Below are 20,681 nucleotides of genomic sequence, written 5' to 3' on the forward strand. Positions count from 1 at the left end.
TTGCACAAATATAGATGCGTGTCTCTCTCTCTGTTGTCGCATAAAGGGAAGCTGAACAATGGTAAATGTACTGACAGTCTACAGTTGTTCTACATTTTATATATTGTCTGGATGGGTGTGTATTGTGTACTGCGTATTGAACCAGTGACATAGAAACGATGGAGAGGCTTCGTCCCCGCCGTAACCCTCAGTGGTTCACAACCCCACAACAGGCTACAGCAGTCCACTCACCCCACCGCCGCCACACACCGAACCCAGGGTCATTGTGCGGTTCGGCCCCCAGTGTCCCCCCCCCCCCGCCCCCGCCCCCCTCCCAGAAACGTCTCATGTCTCATACGAGATGAGTGTAACCCCAAATGTTTCCGTGGTAAAGTAATTATGGTGTACGTATACGTGGAGACAGTGAGTCAGTGTTTGCGTAGCAATCGCCAACATAGTGTAATTGAGGCGGAATAAGGAGACCCAGCCCGCATTCGCCGAGGCACATGGAAAAGCTGGCCGACACACCGGACTTCTACACTAATACGCCGGGCGGATTTGTGCCGGGGACTGGCACGCCCTCCCGTTCGGGAAGCAGCGCATTGGACCGCGCGGCTAGCCGGGCGGGCTGTCTGGATGGGTACTTGTGCTGCAGACAACCCCACTTCCTGATTCGAGGAACATGTCGTGGCTGCTACCCCGCATGGCCGAGCGATCAATAACGTCCGTCCTCTTTGGCGCTAAATGCACAGGGCTGTTAATTCCCTGCATGGCTTTGAGTATTACCCTCTGGAACCTATCGATTCCATATCCGCATAACGGTAGTGTAATTCCGCCCAACGCAAGCAGTAATATCGTGAAACGACAAACCACAGTGCCAATAGGCGACGATCGTGCCGCTATCGAATCCTTCCATGTGCTGGTAAACGATTCTTCTTCTTACACGATCCATAACACAATCTTCTCACAAAAAACTAACATTCAAATGTGATCCCTAAATGAGAAACCCGCTGCGTAACCTTTCCTCATATATAGAGTGTTTCACATTTCCAATTACAGGTGTGTAAGGGTCGTAGAGGGAACTTAGGAACTTAGTAGAAACTTACCGTCTGGATTTAAAATAAGTTGTAAGATCAGACCACTTTCAAATCTCCCACTTCACGGTACGCACACAGTCTGAGAAGAAAGCGCCGTCGTCACTCTCTGCTGTAGCCCATAATAGTAGATTAAATTTGTTGCATTATGTACACATTGTATAATGTATAGATCCCTACGCCCGTCTGCACGGGCCGATCAGCAGCGATGCTGTAAGTGCTGCGTCGTCGTGCGTTGGGCAGTAGGGGGATGGCAGAAATCACGAGCTATGCTTACCAAAACAGCCAGACACTTGATAGCAGCTGACGCTGTTGTACACACCACAGCTGACTTACTCACCATCACTCAGCATGCGAACATTACTGATTATATCGTAACAGACAGTCATGACATAATATACCATTTTCGTTCCACTACAACAATGCCTGCGAGAAACCGGTACGTTCGCAACTAGAACGGTTGACTGTGATCCTCTACGGACGCGCTGCAGTCTGGACTTTGAAGAAGACGTTCTTCCTCACATAGAAGTGAACCTCACGACTAATACTTGACACATATGTCCATGCCATATTTCGTTCATCGTGGGTTATTTTGCTTCCTGGGTATTGGGATTCATCAACTTTCTCCACTTGGAGCCGGCCGCGGTGGCCGAGCGGTTCTAGGCACTTCAGTCCGGAACCGCGTGACTGCTACGGTCGCAGGTTCGAATCCTGCCTCGGGCATGGATGTGTGTGATGTCCTTAGGTTAGTTAGGTTTAAGTAGTTCTAAGTTCTAGGGGACTGATGACCTCAGATGTTGAGTCCCACAGTGCTCAGAGCCATTTAAATTCTTTTAATTCTCCACTTTGTGAACACCAGTTTTTCTTGGTGTTCTCATTTCTGCTACTTCTCATTACTTTTGCCTTTTTCCGATTTACTCTCAGTTCATGGTCTGTAACCATTAGACTGTTCATCCATTTAAGAGATTATGTAATGCTTCATCACTTTCACTGAAGATGGCCTTTCATCTCACGTTTTAATCCCACTCTTGAACCTTTGTTTTATTTCCACCATTGCTTCTTCGATGTATAGACTGAACAGTCTTACTCCATTTTCAATACAAGCACTTCGTTCTTGGTCTTCCATCTTATTGTTCGCTCCTGGTTCTTGTACATATTTCATACCACACATCTTTCCTGGTAGCTTACTCTAATTTTTCTCAGAATCTCGAACATCTTGCACAATTTCACATTATCGAACGCTTTGTCTAAGTCGACAAAACCTACGAACATATCTTGATTTTCCTTCACTCTTGGATACAAGATCAAGCGCAAGGCCAGAACCGCCTCTCTTGTGCCTTTACCTTTCCTAAAGCCAAACTGATCGTCATCTAACAGATGCTGAATTTTATTTTCCATTCATGTGTATATTGTTCTTGTCAACAGCTTGGATGCGTGAGATGTTAATCATAGTGCAATAGTTTTCGCGCCTGTGTACCCTTATAATCTTCAGAATTGTATGATTGCTATTTTTCCGAAAGTTCTTCGCCAGGCTTATTGAATCTACACATCATTGAATCTACACACCAACTTGAATAGTCGTTTGCTTGCGATTTCCGTCAGCGATTTTTGAAATCTGCTGTGCTCAGGAGCGGATATAGTCAGATCACAATTAAGTAATGATGGTCTCTTGTCAAAACTTTATCTACTAAGTCCCTTGCCCGCATCTCGTGGTCGTGCGGTAGCGTTCTCGCTTCCCACGCCCGGGTTCCCGGGTTCGATTCCCGGCGGGGTCAGGGATTTTCTCTGCCTCGTGATGGCTGGGTGTTGTGTGCTGTCCTTAGGTTAGTTAGGTTTAAGTAGTTCTAAGTTCTAGGGGACTTATGACCACAGCAGTTGAGTCCCATAGTGCTCAGAGCCATTTTTTACTAAGTCCCTTCTATAACCCCTAGACGCCTGCAACAGGAATAGTGAAACAGCTGGTACAGAATGTAGATGCCATTACTTGTAACTACGAGGCGTTTTCAATAAGTAATGCAACATTTTTCTTCTCAGCCAATTTCGGTCGAAAAAAAGTGGAATTTGTTGTGGGATATAGTGGAATATTCCCGCTTCAGTCCCTATAGTTTCATGAAGTTCCGCTGGATGGTAGCGCTATACGCAGCCTTCAAAATGGCGTTCGTCACTGAGGTGGCTTCCAAGCAGAGAGCTGTCACTAAGTTTCTTTTGGCGGAAAACCTGAGCATCGCAGATATTTATAAATCTACCTGGTGTTTACCTAGGATTCAGCGTGGGTAACCACGCCTTCTTCAGAACAAATATGAAACAGCATGCCTAAATAGGCCTAGTCAAACGCTAAACCCGCTAAAATCAACACCTACAGCGGCAAGTCCCAATAAAATTTTTTTACAAATACACGGTACATAGTACCAAGTCAATAATATTACTTATCTCAACCCTGCGTGTGCTGCCTCGCCCCAGCCAACGTACGATGGTCACAGGCTCTCCACCGAACTGGGGTTGCAAGGGATTGCAGCTCAGAGTGTCGGGCTAAATTTACAAATATCTTTCAGCTTCTTGTCCACAGTTTGCGGATGAAAACAGTGAGGATCGGAGTTTGCGGACGCCCCCGCCACGGTGGCGCTGCCGTCGCGCGGCTATATATAGCGCGTCTGCGCAGCGCCGGCCGTGTGACGTCACGCGCCAACAGGTGAGCGGCGCATCAGTCAGCGGCGGCCCGCGGGACGGCGCTTTCGCAACGCTGTTTATTCGTCTCGCGGCGCGTCAGCTGGCAATTAAATCGGATCCCGCCAGCCGCCGAACCCACGCAGTCTCCGCCGCTTCTGCGCCCCGCTCCCAGGATCCTTTGTCGTCAGCAGCGTTCATCGCTCGCCACGTTACGACGCATAGAATTCACACACGGACCCAGATTTCACTTACGTTTGTTATTGTTTCTGTATATAAATGGTTTGGCGGAAAGGGCGGATAGTAATCAGTGATTTTTACTGATGATGCTGTGCTGTACAGTAAGGTATCAAAGTTGAGTGACCGTAGGAGGGTACAAGATGACATAGAGAAAATTCGTAGTTGGTGTGATGAATGGCAGCTAGCACTAAATGTAGAAAAATGTACGTTAATCCGGATGAGTAGGAAAAACAAACCCGTAATTTTCGGATACAAAGTTAGCAGTGTCCTACTTGATACAGTCAAGTTGTTTAAATATCCGGGCGTGACGTTGCAAAGCGATATGAAATGGAACGAGTGTGTGAAGACTGTGGTAGGGATGGCGAATGGTTGACTCCGATTGATTGGGAGAATTTTGGGAAAATGTGGTTCATCTGTAAAGGAGACTGCATATAGGACGCTGATGCGACCTATTCTAGATTGCTACTCGGATGGCTCTGAGCACTATGGGACTTAACATCTGAGGTCATCAGTCCCCTCGAACTTAGAACTAGAGGGAACCATCGAAGCAATTCAGGGGCTGGCTTCTACATTTGTTACCGGTAGGCTCTAACAACAGGCAAGTGTTACGGAGATGCTTTGGGAGCTCAAATGGACTTTCTTTTCGAGGAACACTATTGAGAAAATTAGAAAACTAGTATTTTAAGCTAACTGCCGAACGCTTCTACTGTCGCAACGCACATTGTACGTAAGGACCAAGAAGATAACATGCGAGATATTAGGGCTCATACGGAGGCATACAGACAACCGTTCTTCCCTCGCTCCTCCCCCCAGGAGAGGAAATGACTAGAAGTGGTACAGGGTATCATCAGCCACGCTCCTTATGGTGGCTTGCGGAATATTTATGTAGATGTAGATGTAGAACCAAACTGATTTAGGTTCATGAGCGTGGTACATTACTATCAAGCATGAGTCCTGGGTTCGGTTCTGGTAGAGGTTCACAGTTAGCCTCCCACCCCCCTCATAAATCTCATAAATAACATGCCATTTCCGACTACCATTTAACTGTAATAATGAGGTACATGTGGTAACACTACCCTTTCCTCCTTCCCCATCTCATCATTGGACGATAGGAAGAACAGCTATCCGTGAACCTCCGTATGAGCTCTGAATTCTCTGCCGTATTGATCGCGGTTACTTTGGACACGTATGTGGAGTACTATGTTACCCGCCTCTTATTAGAACGCATGCTCTCGGAATTTGAACAATAAACCTGTCTGCGGTACTCTTCGCCTCTCTTGTAGCGTCTGCCACTAAGTTCGTGAGCATCTCCTTCACGCTTTTGAGCTTACTAAACGAACCATTGATAAAATGTTCCGTTCTTCGTTGCATCTTCTGGACCTCTTCTATTGACAACTTGGCAAGGGTTCCAGAATGATGAACAATATTCAAGAGTCGGTCGAACAAGTCTTCCGTAAGCCACTTCTTTCCTTAACATTTTTCCAATTAATCTCAGCCTAACATGTCCTTTTCCTACTATTAATTTTATGTGATCAGTCCACTTTAGGTCGCTCAAGACGGCTACTCGTGAGTATGATACGGTAGTTGCCGTTTCCAGGCATTTTCCATCAATAGCGTAATAAAATATTAATGGATCTGTTCGCCTATTTAGGAGTTTATGTTACATTTTTTTACCTCCAGTATCAACTGCCAGTCCGTGCATCAATTATTGATCCTCCACAGGTCTTCCTACATTTCGCTCCAATATTCTGGAGTCACAAATTTCCAATAGACAACAGCTTAATGGAGCTTTCGATGTTATAATTATTATACTAGATCATTTCGTATATTGCAAACAGTAACGGCTCATTTGAAGTACTCACGAAATTAGCTTAGATATTCCCTCGTATCACTATTGTCTGAACATACCCTGTAATACTGGAGGGTAATTCACAGTTTGAAATTACCTGATTATGTGTCTGAATGACCGAGCTAGTAATGAGACGTGACACAGTGCATATGCATGACCGGTACTGAATAGTAGTTGAGTTGAGACACTGGATAGCATCATCGTGTAATTCTATGTGGTTTATCTATTCGGGTTGGTGAACACCTAGATGCTTCTTCAAACAAGACGAAAGCAAATTTTCTGCCAAAGTCTTCACTCCGGGGCTATGCTTTATCTTATAAGTAGCTTGCTTTCGAAAGGACGTTATATATTGAACTTTGACCACGAGTGGGGAGAATAAAAGGGTACGAACCACGCGGCTTGTGCATGGCGGCGACAGAAACACACAATGGTCATCTTTCTTTGCCCACTGTTCAAGCTACATCTACCGAAAGAGGTGTCAGTTTACACGGCTGATGTCGGCCATTGAAGACCGCCAAGACACGGAACTCCTTTTCACTGCAGACCTGGCCACACACGTTTACATGGTGTGTACTACAAATGTTATATTACTTGATGGTTTGAATAGGACACTTAAGGCACAGGCAAGAGAACATGCGAATGTCTCCCTAACATCAGGGAGAGGTTAAAAATGAGATTTCTTACCCCATCGGGTGGACTAATACATTTTTAAACTGTCCACGCCCCTTATGCCATGTATCTATACAACATCAGAAGACATCTGAATGATAGCTGTGCCTGTGGCAGTGTGGGCACATCAGAATACACATTGTGGGACTGAACGGTCTATGAAGATGCAGCGGGTAATGGACGTCATGTATTGAGGATATTGGATCCCAAAGCAGCACTAAGGAGCGAGTCTACCTGGCGCACCTTGAACGATACTGCAGCCCACGTATACAGGAAGACTTCACGAGGTATTTTCAACCATAAGTCATCATGCTGCTATTCAGGCTAGACAACATACTCTGCAGATGGAGAGAAGATAACTGAGGTCGGCGACTATAGAGTGAAATACTGGCCCAAAGAATCTACATTGCTTTGGTGCAAGTGATCATGGAAGTGTGGACTTTAAGAAGTAACAGTGATGGGTGAAATTTTATGATACAGTGGAAACGCTGCTGACGTGCTGCCCGACGCCCAAGGAATCCTCCAGACTATGGCTGTTGACCAGGGTAGTATGAGGCGGAATCCAGTAGCAGAGACAACAGTTTACAAGTTAAATGCACTACACTTTGGTAGATTAGTACCTGGGTAGTTGGTTAAGTGATTAATGTAGTTTTGTAGTAGAAAAAATAGTTGAAGTATATATATATTACATGAATGTATGTATCAAAAATATAGAGAGTACCTTAAGAGTATCAGAAATAAATAATTAATACGTAATTTAATAGTATCCAAGAAACTGTGATTCGTATGGCCTATTTTAGCTTTTCAGACAATGTGGTGTAGTTATGAACAATAAATAAATAAATTACTTAACCGCTGTATTGGCCGTCAGCTGCAGTACCACGTTGTAATAACGCACTCACAATGATCTTTGCAACTAGAGAACACAATTACGGATTATGTGTGTCAGTTACTAAGCTTTAGCGAAATAATGCCGTAATTTTATGATCTTCGTTCTAATTGATTGTACATGAACGATATGTCAAATTATTCGAGCTGTACTTTATGTATGAATACTGTGACTTAAAATTTTATGACGATGTGTTAAGTCGTTATGGCAGTTTTACTGATCAAGAATGTTTTTTATGATTTGAAAATGGCTCGTGTGTAGGTGAAACTAATAATCACAATAAAATTAGTTTGTGATGTTGCCTCGAGGATTTTTAATCCTTAATGTATAACAAAAAATTATGACACACTGCTCGTCTCCAATGCTGACTATGTCAACAAACATGACTTATTCATGGACCAAGAGTCATGTTGGGATTGTGGGGAATGAGAGGCCGACCAGATGGCAAAGAACATTGCAAAGAACGAAGTACAACACAGATGCATCCCAGCTGGGATCTATTATGCGCGCGCCACTAGATGCGCAGCAGCTTAGGGTTGTCATTGACGCCGATGTTACAGTGACCTACCAGCATGGGCCTACTTTAGCTCGCTAACAATGAGACGTGTGATGCAAGGCCATCTCTGTACGCATTTCTTCTTACCGTGCTCCTCGCCTCTCCGACAGCGGTCAACGCTTACCGCGACTATATTAGTAGCTGCATTCAGAGACATGGCCAAAAGCGAACGGAACAAGGTGCGGCAGACATCTACACAGCAGCACCTGGTACAGGCAAACCCACTCACATACACCGAAGGCACAGTGGTGCGCTGAAAAGTGAGATAACCGCACAGGCAAGGGAAACAAGAGACGGTTAGTAAGAACCGTTAACCATTCCCACATTGAAATTCAAACGCACCAGCTACCGACAACAAATCGTTAGAGCTCACGGCATACCATCGCTAAACTGCGACTGTGGGGAGATCTAGAACGTCAACCAAGTCCGAAAGAACAGACACCATCTCCATATAGTTAAGGCTAACCGGCCATTGACCTTCTTCTTCTGTGCGGATGCACACGCACTGCCCGAATTCTTACGGGACTCGGTAAGGTTGTCTGCCGCGAGTAATGAGTGTAGCTGGCAGGGGCACTACGAATGTAGTGTGTGGACATTAAGTTGGGAATGTGGGTCTCACGGGGAGCGTGCAAGGGATAAATCCCTGTAGTCGCAATCTCCTCTGTGCCCTCGGTGCTCAGATGGATAGAGCTTCTGCCATGTAAGCAGGAGATCCCGGGTTCGAGCCCTGGTCGGGGCACACGTTTTCAGCTGTCCCCGTTGATGTATATCAATGCCTATCGGCAGCTTTGGGTCTTGAATCAATTATCATTTCATTTATATACAATGGCTGCTCTAGACACAGAAAGGAATCTGACTGGCCACTAACGGTGCTGGTTTGTATAAGACAAGAGTTTCGCTCCAGTGTCTTGATACTCTTGGCACAGAGAATAATAGACATTTTTAAACTGATCGTGAAATTCCTGTTAGACGTTGGCATTAAATAGTAATTCATTTGTGTGTGTGTGTGTGTGTGTGTGTGTGTGTGTGTGTGTGATGTATGCCTATGGTAATCACAAATATTTAGAAAGTACTTTGTTAATCTAAGATGTGACTGTGCGGCTGGTCCCTGCGGAGGTTCGAGTCCTCCCTCGGGCATGGATGTGTGTGTGTGTGTGTTTGTCCTTTGGATAATTTAGGTTAAGTAGTGTGTAAGCTTAGGGACTGATGACCTTAGCAGTTAAGTCCCATAAGATTTCACACACATTTGAACAATCTAAGAGGCAGAGACGTTTTAGTCAATAAACTTATTGAACTACGAGTGTTAGCGTTAATTTTACTGAAATTTGTGTTTTAAATTACTCATTTATAAACGGAAAAGACAGACTAACGATTACAGTTGACATAATCGTCTTGCGAGTTTCAGTAACTGTGTTGATATTTTGTTCTCATTGTACAAATTTTTAATTAGATTAAATGTGTCTACCACTCTGAAACATCTTCAGATCTGAGTCTACTGAGGACTATATATCAGGTATTCTGACATATGGTTCTGTGTAGATAAGACGGGTTGCTGACGCCACTACTTGGATCATAATATGACCCACAGTGATCGAAACATGTAATCTAATTAAAAATTTGCAACTGGAGGGAACAATGAATGAGGATTAAGGATTAATGACTTCTGTGGAAAGGCAGCATTGTAATTTTGAAGTAGCTCTTTGATGTACTCACGGACTATTAAACAAAAGCTAAAGTTCAGATTCTGCAACACTTGCATCGCCAAAAAAGATCTATCTACCGCTCACGTTCGGTATTCCAACTACTGCAACCTTTCCTTACTGTCGCAGATGTGTAAGTGAGACAGTGGACGGTTTAGAAAAGACAAAAGGAAGAGAGATAGTAATATTGAAAATATCATCGTAAGGTGTACTGTAGTTCTTGAAGTAAAATCTGCAAAACTGACAGCGATTGTGTGGGAGTGTGGGAAGGAGTGTGAACTTCCAAACGACAACTCTGTGTATACTGTATGTGCTGCAAATAGAAATTAGTTTTGTGATTAATATGATACAGCAACAAGATGCCATCTTAACAGATTGAGAGCTTCTACATTTTATTTTTAGTTTGGTACTGATTTGATAAATCTAACACCAAAGTAAAAAAATCCTCATTTCTATTCTGTGAACTCTTTTGACTGGATAAAGAGCAACAGTTGCAAGCGAACAAGTGAGACAGACGTTGCACAATCAGTACGCCCTCCAAGTTGCACCCCAACCATTGCAGAATTCCACATTCAAATCATCTTGAAGGATATAAAAATGGAAAAATAAAGTCGTTTTTTTTTTGTGAAAACTGTCCCATCACATCCCTGAAACAAACTGAGTAAAGGATAAATATACCATCCAGATTTAGGTCTTCCACGAGTTATCGCTTAAGGCTAAAGTCGTTATGGTTCAAGAACGCAGATGATTTCCCTCCCCATCCCTTCGCAAGGCGAGCTCGTGCTGGTCTCTAGTGACATAGTCGTCGACGCGAGTTTACCCATGATCTTCCAGCCTTCACATTATATGTGGAAGAAGTAGCTGACCGTGAAATATAAACGCTGCTATTTTGAAATTCGCTCATTACAACATCGTATTTAAATTATTTATACCAACAGGCAACCGAAATACGTGTATTTTTTCATTTTTTTAAGGTTCTACTTTCAACTTATGCCTTTACTGTGTATAACGGAAATGAAATTAAAGGAAAATATTTGTTGCAAAGCGATTTTTTAACCTTTACATACCTTTTTGTAACAATTTTTCACTTTGTTCTTTGGCCGGTCTGTCAGGTAATAATCATTTATGTATAGCAGTTAACATAGTCAGCACTGATTTTTGACTTGCCTGTGCACGTAACAGAATGTTTGAGACCTTAATGGTGCGGCGTTCTACTCGAACAGTGGGGCGTCAACATTCAAAGAACAAAGATGCTTATGGGATTAGTACAGAAAAAAACTGAATTTTCATTTCTGTCTTCATAGTAGTTTAAGTTCAGTTGAGAGGGACGTCGTTAGAAGACGAATACTTTGACTGAACTAAGACGAAGGCACGATCGGAGAAACACCAACGTACTTTTAAAAATTCGGTTTAGTACGTGGAGAATACCGTCCTCTAATTACAACTTTACCACTTTGGTCGCCGTAAATGAGTAGGTCTGGTAAGTTGATCACATACACGCGCGTACCCACACACACACACACACACACACACACACACACACACACATCGTTCATGGGGGACAGCATACTCTTCCGTGACCAGTTTCAGTGCTGCCATTACAACGGCAATGACCAGTAGTGAGTGAAATACGCAGTTGACATATGATGCACATAATTTTTAAGTTCATTACACGATTCTGGAAGAAAGGAAGTTCATATAACTGTTTTAACTGTCGCCTGAATTACATTACCCTACAGCAAGCAGCCCAGGACTGCCGTTTCAATAGTGTCCCTCGCCGTCGTGATCAATGAATCCTGGTGCTTTGCGTCATTCTCTTTTTTCCCCTTGTGAATGAGGGCAGCAGATAATTTAGTGCCAGATATTATGCTGCCTCTCAAAATGAGCAGAGCAGCAGTGTGGGTGTCTCGCGGCCAACAAGAGAGCTCTAACTATCGATGCCGGATTTCATTGTACAACGTTGGCTACACTGGATTTCCGTCTTCCAATGGACTCTTACACATTTTATGTCCCAGAGAGAACACACGAGCTAAGGGATAAACGAGTTCCAAACCTGATGTTGCGAGTGTAAATTACTGCTCGACCGCTGTCGGCAAGAGGGAATTGACTATTTTACTGCTCCTGTTTAGATCGTAAACAGTGCAGCCGAAAACGGAACCCGCAGTCACACGTGTTATGACTGCCCAGAGGAAGCTTCGAACACTCGGAAAGGCAGCAATGACGAGTAATTTTGTACTCAAATGCACTAGCAGTCTTCTGCGAATTCGCTCGAGAAATGTTTATCAGTACCGTCGTGAAATTTAACTCAAATTACATGTTGTTAAGAAGCAAGCCATTATTTTCTGGAATCCTCATGCCATCTTTATGAATATTACGTTCACGCATAACCATCTAACACGGTTAACAGGGTAACGTAAATGTTTTTCGTTCTAAACTGCGAGTTCCCTATGTTAACGACACGAGGTATTCATCTCAAATTTCAACTAGAAACCACGCGGAGACCGAAGTTGTTCGATATCATACGGTTAGATCTTATAACATTAGAGTAGAGATAAGTGAAAGATCGACATTTGACTCGCTCGATTAATCGCAACACTTTTCTAAATTTCCTCTTGTGTTCCCGGTGCGGGCCGCGGTGGTCTAGCGGTTCTAGGCGCGCAGTCCGGAAAAGCGCGACTGCTTCGGTCGCAGGTTCGAATCCTGCCTCGGGCATGGATGTGTGTGATGTCCTTAGGTTAGTTCGGTTTAAGTAGTTCTAAGTTCTAGGGGACTGATGACCACAGTAGTTAAGTCCCATAGTGCTCAGAGCCATTTGAACCATTTTGTTCCCGTTTTACAGAATACAGTTGAGTTATGTGTGTTAACAACGAAAAACCGATTTTATTAGCGTTTCTAAATTAATGAGAACATACTGCTTCATTCAATATTGTCGTAGGGTATATTAAAAATGCTGAGTGTTATAGTTGTAAGTAGGCTGTTTAGGTTTTTATGTTGGTAACATCACGTAGCGCTCTGTATGAAAATCACTGACTGTACTGTGTGCAGTCTGTGGCTGGTTTGCATTGTTGGAATATTTGCTATTGTAGTGTTGGGCAGTTGGATGTGAACAGCGCGTAGCGTTGCGCAGTTGGGAGGTGAGCCGCCAGCAGTGGTGCATGTGGGGAGAGAGATGGCAGAGTTTTGACAGCGGATGATCTGGACGTGCGTCCTTCAGAAAAAGGAAATTTGTAAGACTGTATGTTATGAACTGATATATATATATAATGGCTTTTGAACACTATGAAGGTAAATACATTGGCCGGCAGCGGTGGCCGAGCGGTTCTAGGCGCTACAGTTTGGAACCGCGCGACCACTACGGTCGCAGGTTCGAATACTGCCTCGGGCATGGGTGTGTGTGATGTCCTTAGGTTAGTTAGGTATAAGTAGTTCTAAGTTCTAGGGGACTGAGGACCTCAGAAGTTAAGTCGCATAGAGCTCAGAGCCATTTTTTTAAATACATTGTTTGTCCTCCATCAAAATCTTTCATTTGCTTACTATGCCTATCAGTAGGTAGTGCCTTCAGTAGTTAGAACCTTTTATTTAGCTGGCAGTATTGGCGCTCGCTGTATTGCAGTAGTTCGAGTAACGAAGATTTTTGTGAGGTAAGTGATTCATGAAAGGTATAGGTTATTGTTAGTCAGGGCCATTCTTTTGTACGGATTATTGAAAGTCAGATTGCGTTGCGCTGAAAATATTGTGTGTCAGTTTAGCGATGATCAGAATAAGTAAAGAGAGAAAAGTCAGTACTTTCAGTTTTGCTCAGCTGTTTGAAAATCAAATAACGTAGAGGTTTTCCAGCACTGTCATTTATAATTTTCCAAAGGGGACGTTACAAAGTCCCTGCACGCAGGAAATAATGCTGTAGTAAAAAGAGGAAAGTGGCGGTTCCTATGCAACACGCATTTAGAGTCATCATCGTTCATAACGCTGGAGAAACCATGTATCTATACAATGTACTCTCAATATTGCTCGATGTCTTCCAGTCAGTAATGCCTTGTAGTGTTAATGGAAAAGTTTAAAGAACATATACAAAAATTGTATGGTTACAGCGAATTCTGTCTACTATGACACTTTTGTTTTTGACTCGTCGGCCTTCTGACTGGTCTGGTATGGTCCGCCACGTATTCCTCTCTTGTCTCAACCTCTTCATTTCACAGCAGCACTTCCACCCTACATCCTCAATTATTCGTTGAATGTACGAGGGTTTCTCAGAAAGTAGTGCACCGCATTTTTTGTTTCCAACAATTCTTTATTGAACATAATGAGATCTACACACACGAAAGAACAGTGTTTTATCTACACACGCTATTTTTCCACGTAATCTCCATTCCGTTCTATGGCCTTCAACAAGCGCGAAACAAGGGCGTGTATGCCCTGTCGGTACTAACCGTTGTCCAGGTGGATAATTGCTTCCAGACTTCCTTTACTAATTAACAGATGCAGCGCCAACTGCCGAGTCGTAATGCGTTCGTCCTCGCGAAGGACACTATCAGTTCGCTGCAATAAGTCAGGTGTGACAGCCATGGATGGTCTCCCCGGCCGCTGCAAATCGTGGAGCTCCGCCGAACCGTCTTCTGATGACCTCACCCTCCGTGCCCAGCGGCTAACTGTACCTCTGTCGACAGCTGATGCTCCACAGGCTTTGTACAAGCGCTTATGAATATTCTCCACAATTTCTTTCTCTGCAGTGAGAAATTCAATGACGGTAGGTTGCTTGTAACGTACATCACCAACAGACGCCATTTTGAAACTGTCCTGCAGCTACGCCTTCTGTCGGAAGTGATGGAAACTTGGCGCGCTCACTCTGGAAACTTCAAATAGTACATCTACAGCTCCTTCTAGTAATGAAACCTGTTACACGTCTAAATAAACATTTCCTGTATCGTCTCGTACTGTTAGGGACATTCAAATGAAAACGAGATATATGGAAAAAGTAAGTAAACTGTGTATTATTTCAAATGTAGCCACCATAACCGTTAACACATTTATCCCAGTGTGAGACAGGACGGTCAATGCTCTCATGGAAAAATGTTTGCGGTTGTCTACGGAACCGTGATTATGTCCAGGCGTGCGTGCACCTTTTTGTCCGGAGGAAATAGATCGCCGTGAATGTCTTTCCTCAGGACACCAAAAAGATTGAAATCACTTGGGGAGATACAGGGAGTGTATGGAGGATGTGTACGGGCTTCACAGCGAAACTAATGCAGCTCTGCCAAAATCAAGATGACCTTTTTCTCTGGCTGCAAGGGACCGCTGCTAATTGGCTTTCTGGAACACGGCGGCATAATGAACGTTCAGCGGTACGCGAACACTTCGCAAAAATTGAAGCGCACTACAAAATCCAAACGCCAAGTAGGTTACAGTACACTTGTTCGCCCACTGCTTGAATACTGCTCACCGGTGGGGAATCCGTACCAGATAGGATTGATAGAAGAGATAGAGAAGATCCAACGGAGATCACAGCGCTTCGTTACAGGATCATTTAGTAATCGTGAAAGTGTTACGGAGATGATAGATAAACTCCAGTGGAAGACTCTGCAGGAGAGACGCTCAGTAGCTCGGTACGGGCTTTTGTTAAAGTTTCGAGAACATACCTTCACCGAGGAATCAAACAGTATATTGCTCCCTCCTACGTAAATCTCGCGAAGAGACCATGATAGAGAGAGAGAGGGGGGGGGGGAGGGGGGTCTTTGGGGAAGGAGACCAGACAGCGAGGTCATCGGATTAGGGAAAGATGGGGAAGGAAGTCGGCCGTGCCCTTTCAAAGGAACCATCCCGGCATTTGCCTGGAGCGATTCAGGAAAATCACGGAAAACCTAAATCAGGATGGCAGGACGCGGGATTGAACCGTCGTCCTCCCGAAGGCGAGTCCAGTGTCGAAGAGACCATGAGGATAAAATCAGAGAGATTAGAGCCGACACAGAAGCATACCGACAATCTTTCTTTCCACGAACAATACGAGACTGGAATAGAAGGGAGAACCGATAGAGGTACTCAAGATACCCTCCGCCACACATCGTCAGGTGGCTTGCGGAGTATGGATGTAGATGTAGAATGTTGAGGGACGGCGTCATGCTGTTGCAAGGCAATGCCTGCCCACATGTTGTCAAGGTTGCTTCGACTGCGCTGCTGAAGTTTCGCTGGGAAACCATACAGAACCGATTTCTCCCCCTTTCATTTCCACATTTTTGGTGCTCCGAATTAGTGGGCGTCGATTTACTGCAGACGAAGAGGTGCACGCCCGGTTACAATTACGATTTCGTACGAACCGCAAACATTTTTTCATGAAGGCACTGGCCTTCCTGCCATGTGTATGCTCGCGTCATACGCATCTTCAAGTGGAACGTGACTTTGATCATTCGGCTTAGTTCTGTGTACACGCAGTGCGGTAGTAATTTCCAAAGCTTTTATAATGACTGAGTCATACAGCACACTAGCGAACCCAGTAATGTTTGGCTAATTGCTAAATATGTGTGGGAATTGGATATACGGTTTAATCTGGAGTATCCCTGGGAATTGTGTCAGGACATACATTTCGGCTCCTCCTTGCGACTTGGCACATTTTGAGGTATGGAACTCGAAATTATAATAAACAGGGCCAGGGCCGCTTCGAGAACATACAGAACGTCCATAAAGTGCCTTTACAACTTCAAAATTTTATTACAACGGCAGTTGTTGAAATATTTTAACAAAATTTCATTCATTGTAATCACTGTTTAAAAAAGTTTTTATATATACTACATTTTTGTGTTTCAGACACTCTGTTATGGAAGGAACTGAACCTCTATGAAATGGCAACTCCTCAAGGGAAGGCACAATGCGTGTCCTGGTTTATTGAGAAAAAATCGGATGTTCAGACTCAACGAAACTTCAGAACGAAGTATCGAAGAGACCCACCACCGCGCCCTTCAATACGTGCATGGCACAAAATTTATGGAGACAGGGACAGTGTTGGATAAAGGGAGGAGCGGGTGACAAGAACATCCGAGGAAAATATCGATCTCGTTTTAAACCTTTTCACTCGTTCACCTACGAAGTCCATCCGCACTGCTGCCAAACTATTGCAACTACCAGGTTCAACTGTGCCTAAGGTCCTCCACAAGAACTTACGGTTGTACGCTTACAAACTGCAACTGTTAAAGGCACTTGAGACAAATGACAAGCCAAAACGGACAGAGTTTGCACTCAACATGCTGGGAAGCCTTTCGGAGGATGAAGCATTCCTCCAGCAAGTTTGTTTCAAAGACGAGGAAACTTTTCATGTTTCTGGGACATTAAAAAGACACAATATGAGAAACTGGGGATGTGAACACCCCCATGTCACTAGGGAGCTTCACCGGGATAGTCCAAAAGTGAATGTGTGGTGTGGAATCATGTGGTATGGAATCATGTGCAGCCGAATAAGTGGTCCATTTTTCTTCAACGAGTCAACAATTAGTGCAGATGTTTACCTTGGCCTTCTGACCGAATATGTAGCACCACAACTGACTGACTTACAACCAACTACCATTTTCCAGGAAGATGGTGCACCACCACATTGGGGACTGCATGTTCGTCGGTTCCTCAATGAAACATTTCCAGGCGGATGGATTGGGAGGGATGAGCCAATTCCTTGGCCACGGCGTTCGCCAGATATCACTCTCTTGGACTTTTTTATGGGGGTATGTAAAAGATATCGTGTATCAAACACAGATACGGAACATTGCTGACTTGAAGCAAAGGATTCGTAATGCCATTGCCACCACTGATGACGCTATGCTACAGCGAACATGCCAAGAAATCGAGTATCGTCGTGACGTGCTTCGTGCAACTAAAGGCGCCCATATAGAGGTCTATTAAACACTGTCAAAAAACCTTTTATAAACACTTATTACAATAAAAGAAATGTTGTTAAAAATGTCAACAACTGCCGTTGTAATAAAATTTTGAAGTTGTAAAGGGACTTTATGGACACCCTGTATTTCCAGACAAACGATATTTAATTTCCTTTTTAAGGTTTTTTAGATTTTTTGTACACAGTCAATTTTTCCGCTTTAGATACGGTGTGACAACCAGTGAAATGAAATGAGCGTATGGCGTGGTTGGCCGAGAAGCTCCCTCCAGGGAAGTTGGGCCGCCAAATGCAAGTCTTATTTCATCCGACGCCACATTGGGCGACTTGCGCGCCGATGATGAGGATGAAATGATTATGAGTACAACACAACACCCAGTTCCCGAAAGGAGAAAATCTCCAACCCGGCCGGAAATCGAACCCGGGCCCGCTTGCATGAGCGCGTTACCACCCAGCTAAGCAGGCGGACAACGAACCAGTGAAACGGCAGCGTAAAACTGGCCACGATAAAAACACACTTATCGTAAATCGATTCCAACGAATCTGAGTGGCCGACCATGATCATTCTTTATTGTTACTGAAACCAAAATCTTGATTCGGTTAAACTGAATGGGTAAATCGATAGGAGTAACTAGAATAGGGGGTATGAGAGAGACCTCTCCAGCTGCTGGGTCTGTCGATATTGTAGCTTCAACGACATTATTTCGAGTTTCAATCCGCGAACGGGTAGAATCACAAAGTTTCTGAAGATTCAGAATACGCATTAGTATCAGACACACGTAATTTTCCTAATATACAGGTTCTCTGTTAAAATTGACTGCCAGGAACAAAACAAAATAGCACATTGTTGTGTACACAGTTTTTGTATAAAATTATATCTACGAAAAACAATATACATAAGAAAACAGTTTGTCTAATGGTTCAGACGCCCCACTATATTAATTACAACCAACTAAATGAAAGAGAGCGAAGCTGCATATTTGCACAGTATTGCAGTCTCCCTCCCGCAGCCGGTTTTAGCAGAAAACCTGCACATTGTATAAAAAATTATACCACCTATGTCCGTCCGACAGTTTGTTAGAGAATCGTGTGAAAATTTTGAAGTAAATCGGTCAAAAACTCTCCGAGGGTTTTCCTAACAACGGTTCCCCCTTCGAATTTCGAATATTACACTCATTCATTATATATGGCCTACGTCCGTCTGAATGTTTATTAGAGTATTGTGTAAAAAATTGAAGTAAATCAGTCAAGTACTTTTGGATGTTTTTGCTAAATACAACGTACGTTCACCCTTTATATACTCACACACACACACACACACACACACACACACACACACACACACGCACGCACACACACACACACACACACACACACACAATACCGCAAACTGCAAGCTCTACTTAAGCTTGCGAGCAAGGACCAAAGTCTTTACCAATTCGCCTGCCGCCTGTACGAACTGAGGATGACCTAAGAAAGCAAGCGATAACAGTCACTGATACCGACATGGGCCATAATTTGAAGATGACTGCACCCTGCATCTTCAGTAGCTGCATGCAGGGCCTCTTCCACATCTCGGATGAGGTACCCGGCAGATGTACCAAGTGCACAGTGAAGTTCTTCCAATCCTGAACGCTGCTTCCCTATGGGGTCCATTACGCGTCTACCTAGCAAACCCTTCTCCCCGTGTGGCTACCCCGATACTGTTGATAAATAGGCTGTTTGTTAACTCGTAGGGCGATTGGTTAGAGATGGGGTAACAGACTCATTTCAACAACTGGTGGCCAGTCGATTGTTTCATCGTTCACTCTAAAAATCTCCTGTTTTTTGCTACACAGGAGAAAAATAAACTACAGATGGAAACCCGTGTCCTAAACAGTCTACCATCAAGTCACAGAAGCACAAAATTCATAGGAGATACGGCCTGTCTACGCAACAGCTACTCCACTGCCAATCGTAGTATTCATTCGCAGTCACCGAATAATAAACAGCATTTCCAGATGTTTCCCCTACATTCGGTTAATATACACAGACACGTTTGCTGCCAAAGGGATGGCCTAGTCTCAGACACCGGTTCCTATAACTTCGACGCTCGGTAGCGTCGTATTAAAAAGAACAAAGATCTGTTCTCATGCTTCAGGAAAGAAAGATGAAAAAAGGAATGTTACCAGAGCACTGTGAGCACAAAGGTATTAACAAAGCAACTCATGACGTACCTGAACTGTGGTTTTTAAGGTGCACTTCTCTCAGCTGGCAGGCTGTTGTCAGGGCAATTCACCACTCCATCACACCAAGGGGGAAATTTCAGTCCTGTAAGAAGAGAAATCCCAAGTAAGAAAAACTGCAATAAAACAATGAAATAAAAGGTGCCGTAAGAGAAAAAAAAATCTCTCTCTACTCTCTGGGTGATAACGGGCCAAACCTATTCTGTAGTGAAACAGCAGTCGCACTACTGAAGCCACAAAACATCGTTAATTCAAAGAGCTTGACCGCGTGGGGTAATGCACTGATTAAGGCAACGGAACTACGTCTGGGAGAAGCAGATTTACCACCCCGTCCGACCACTCAAATTTAGATTTTCCGCTGTTTCTTTTCATTAAGAAGAATGCCCTGGAGGTCCCTTGAAGAGGTCACGTCCGATTTCCTGCTTCATATCTTGCATTCCGATCTTTTCCACCGCATCTTCTACAGGACAATAACAATGATCTTTCTTGTAAGCGAGAAAATTGGCAACATCGGTCTTAAGAGATATGAAATTATTTATTACAACAAATCGATTTCTATCACTGTGTAATCATCTTCAGTGCTAAAAAAAATGTAAGACATAAAGTCAGATATACTAAATGATTCTAAACGTCTTACGACCAAGCTACCAATTTTCTTGTTTACAATACTAATATTGGGGTTGTCGAGCAGATGGTTCCCAATGGAATTCAACCTCAAAAAATTAATTTTTCATCCGTCTTTTGCGCACGGAATCTGATCAGACTATTTAAATTTGAAGCTGTTATGTCCACCTGCTTAGCTGATTGATAAAGTAATTGACTACTATACTCGTGAGCTAGGTGTTGTGTTGTGGTCATCACAATCTCTCATCATCATCATCGACACGCAAGTCGCCCAATGTGGCGTCACCTGAAATAAGACTTGTGACGCCGGCCGGAGTGGCCG

At 43.8% G+C, this 20,681-nt stretch overlaps 1 protein-coding gene across 1 annotated transcript in view; it reads right to left on the bottom strand.

Moving 5' to 3' along the window:
• The window catches only part of LOC124622516 (zinc finger protein 236), an 846,219-nt gene that overhangs the window by 698,816 nt on the left and 126,722 nt on the right, over nt 1-20,681 (bottom strand). The window contains exon 2 of the mRNA XM_047148276.1: nt 19,727-19,820. The gene's annotated coding sequence lies outside the window, so the exon portion shown is untranslated. The remainder of the gene's footprint in view (nt 1-19,726; nt 19,821-20,681) is intronic.

Source organism: Schistocerca americana, chromosome 1 (genome assembly GCF_021461395.2).
Source record: "Schistocerca americana isolate TAMUIC-IGC-003095 chromosome 1, iqSchAmer2.1, whole genome shotgun sequence".
Classification (NCBI taxonomy): Eukaryota; Metazoa; Arthropoda; class Insecta; order Orthoptera; family Acrididae; genus Schistocerca; species Schistocerca americana.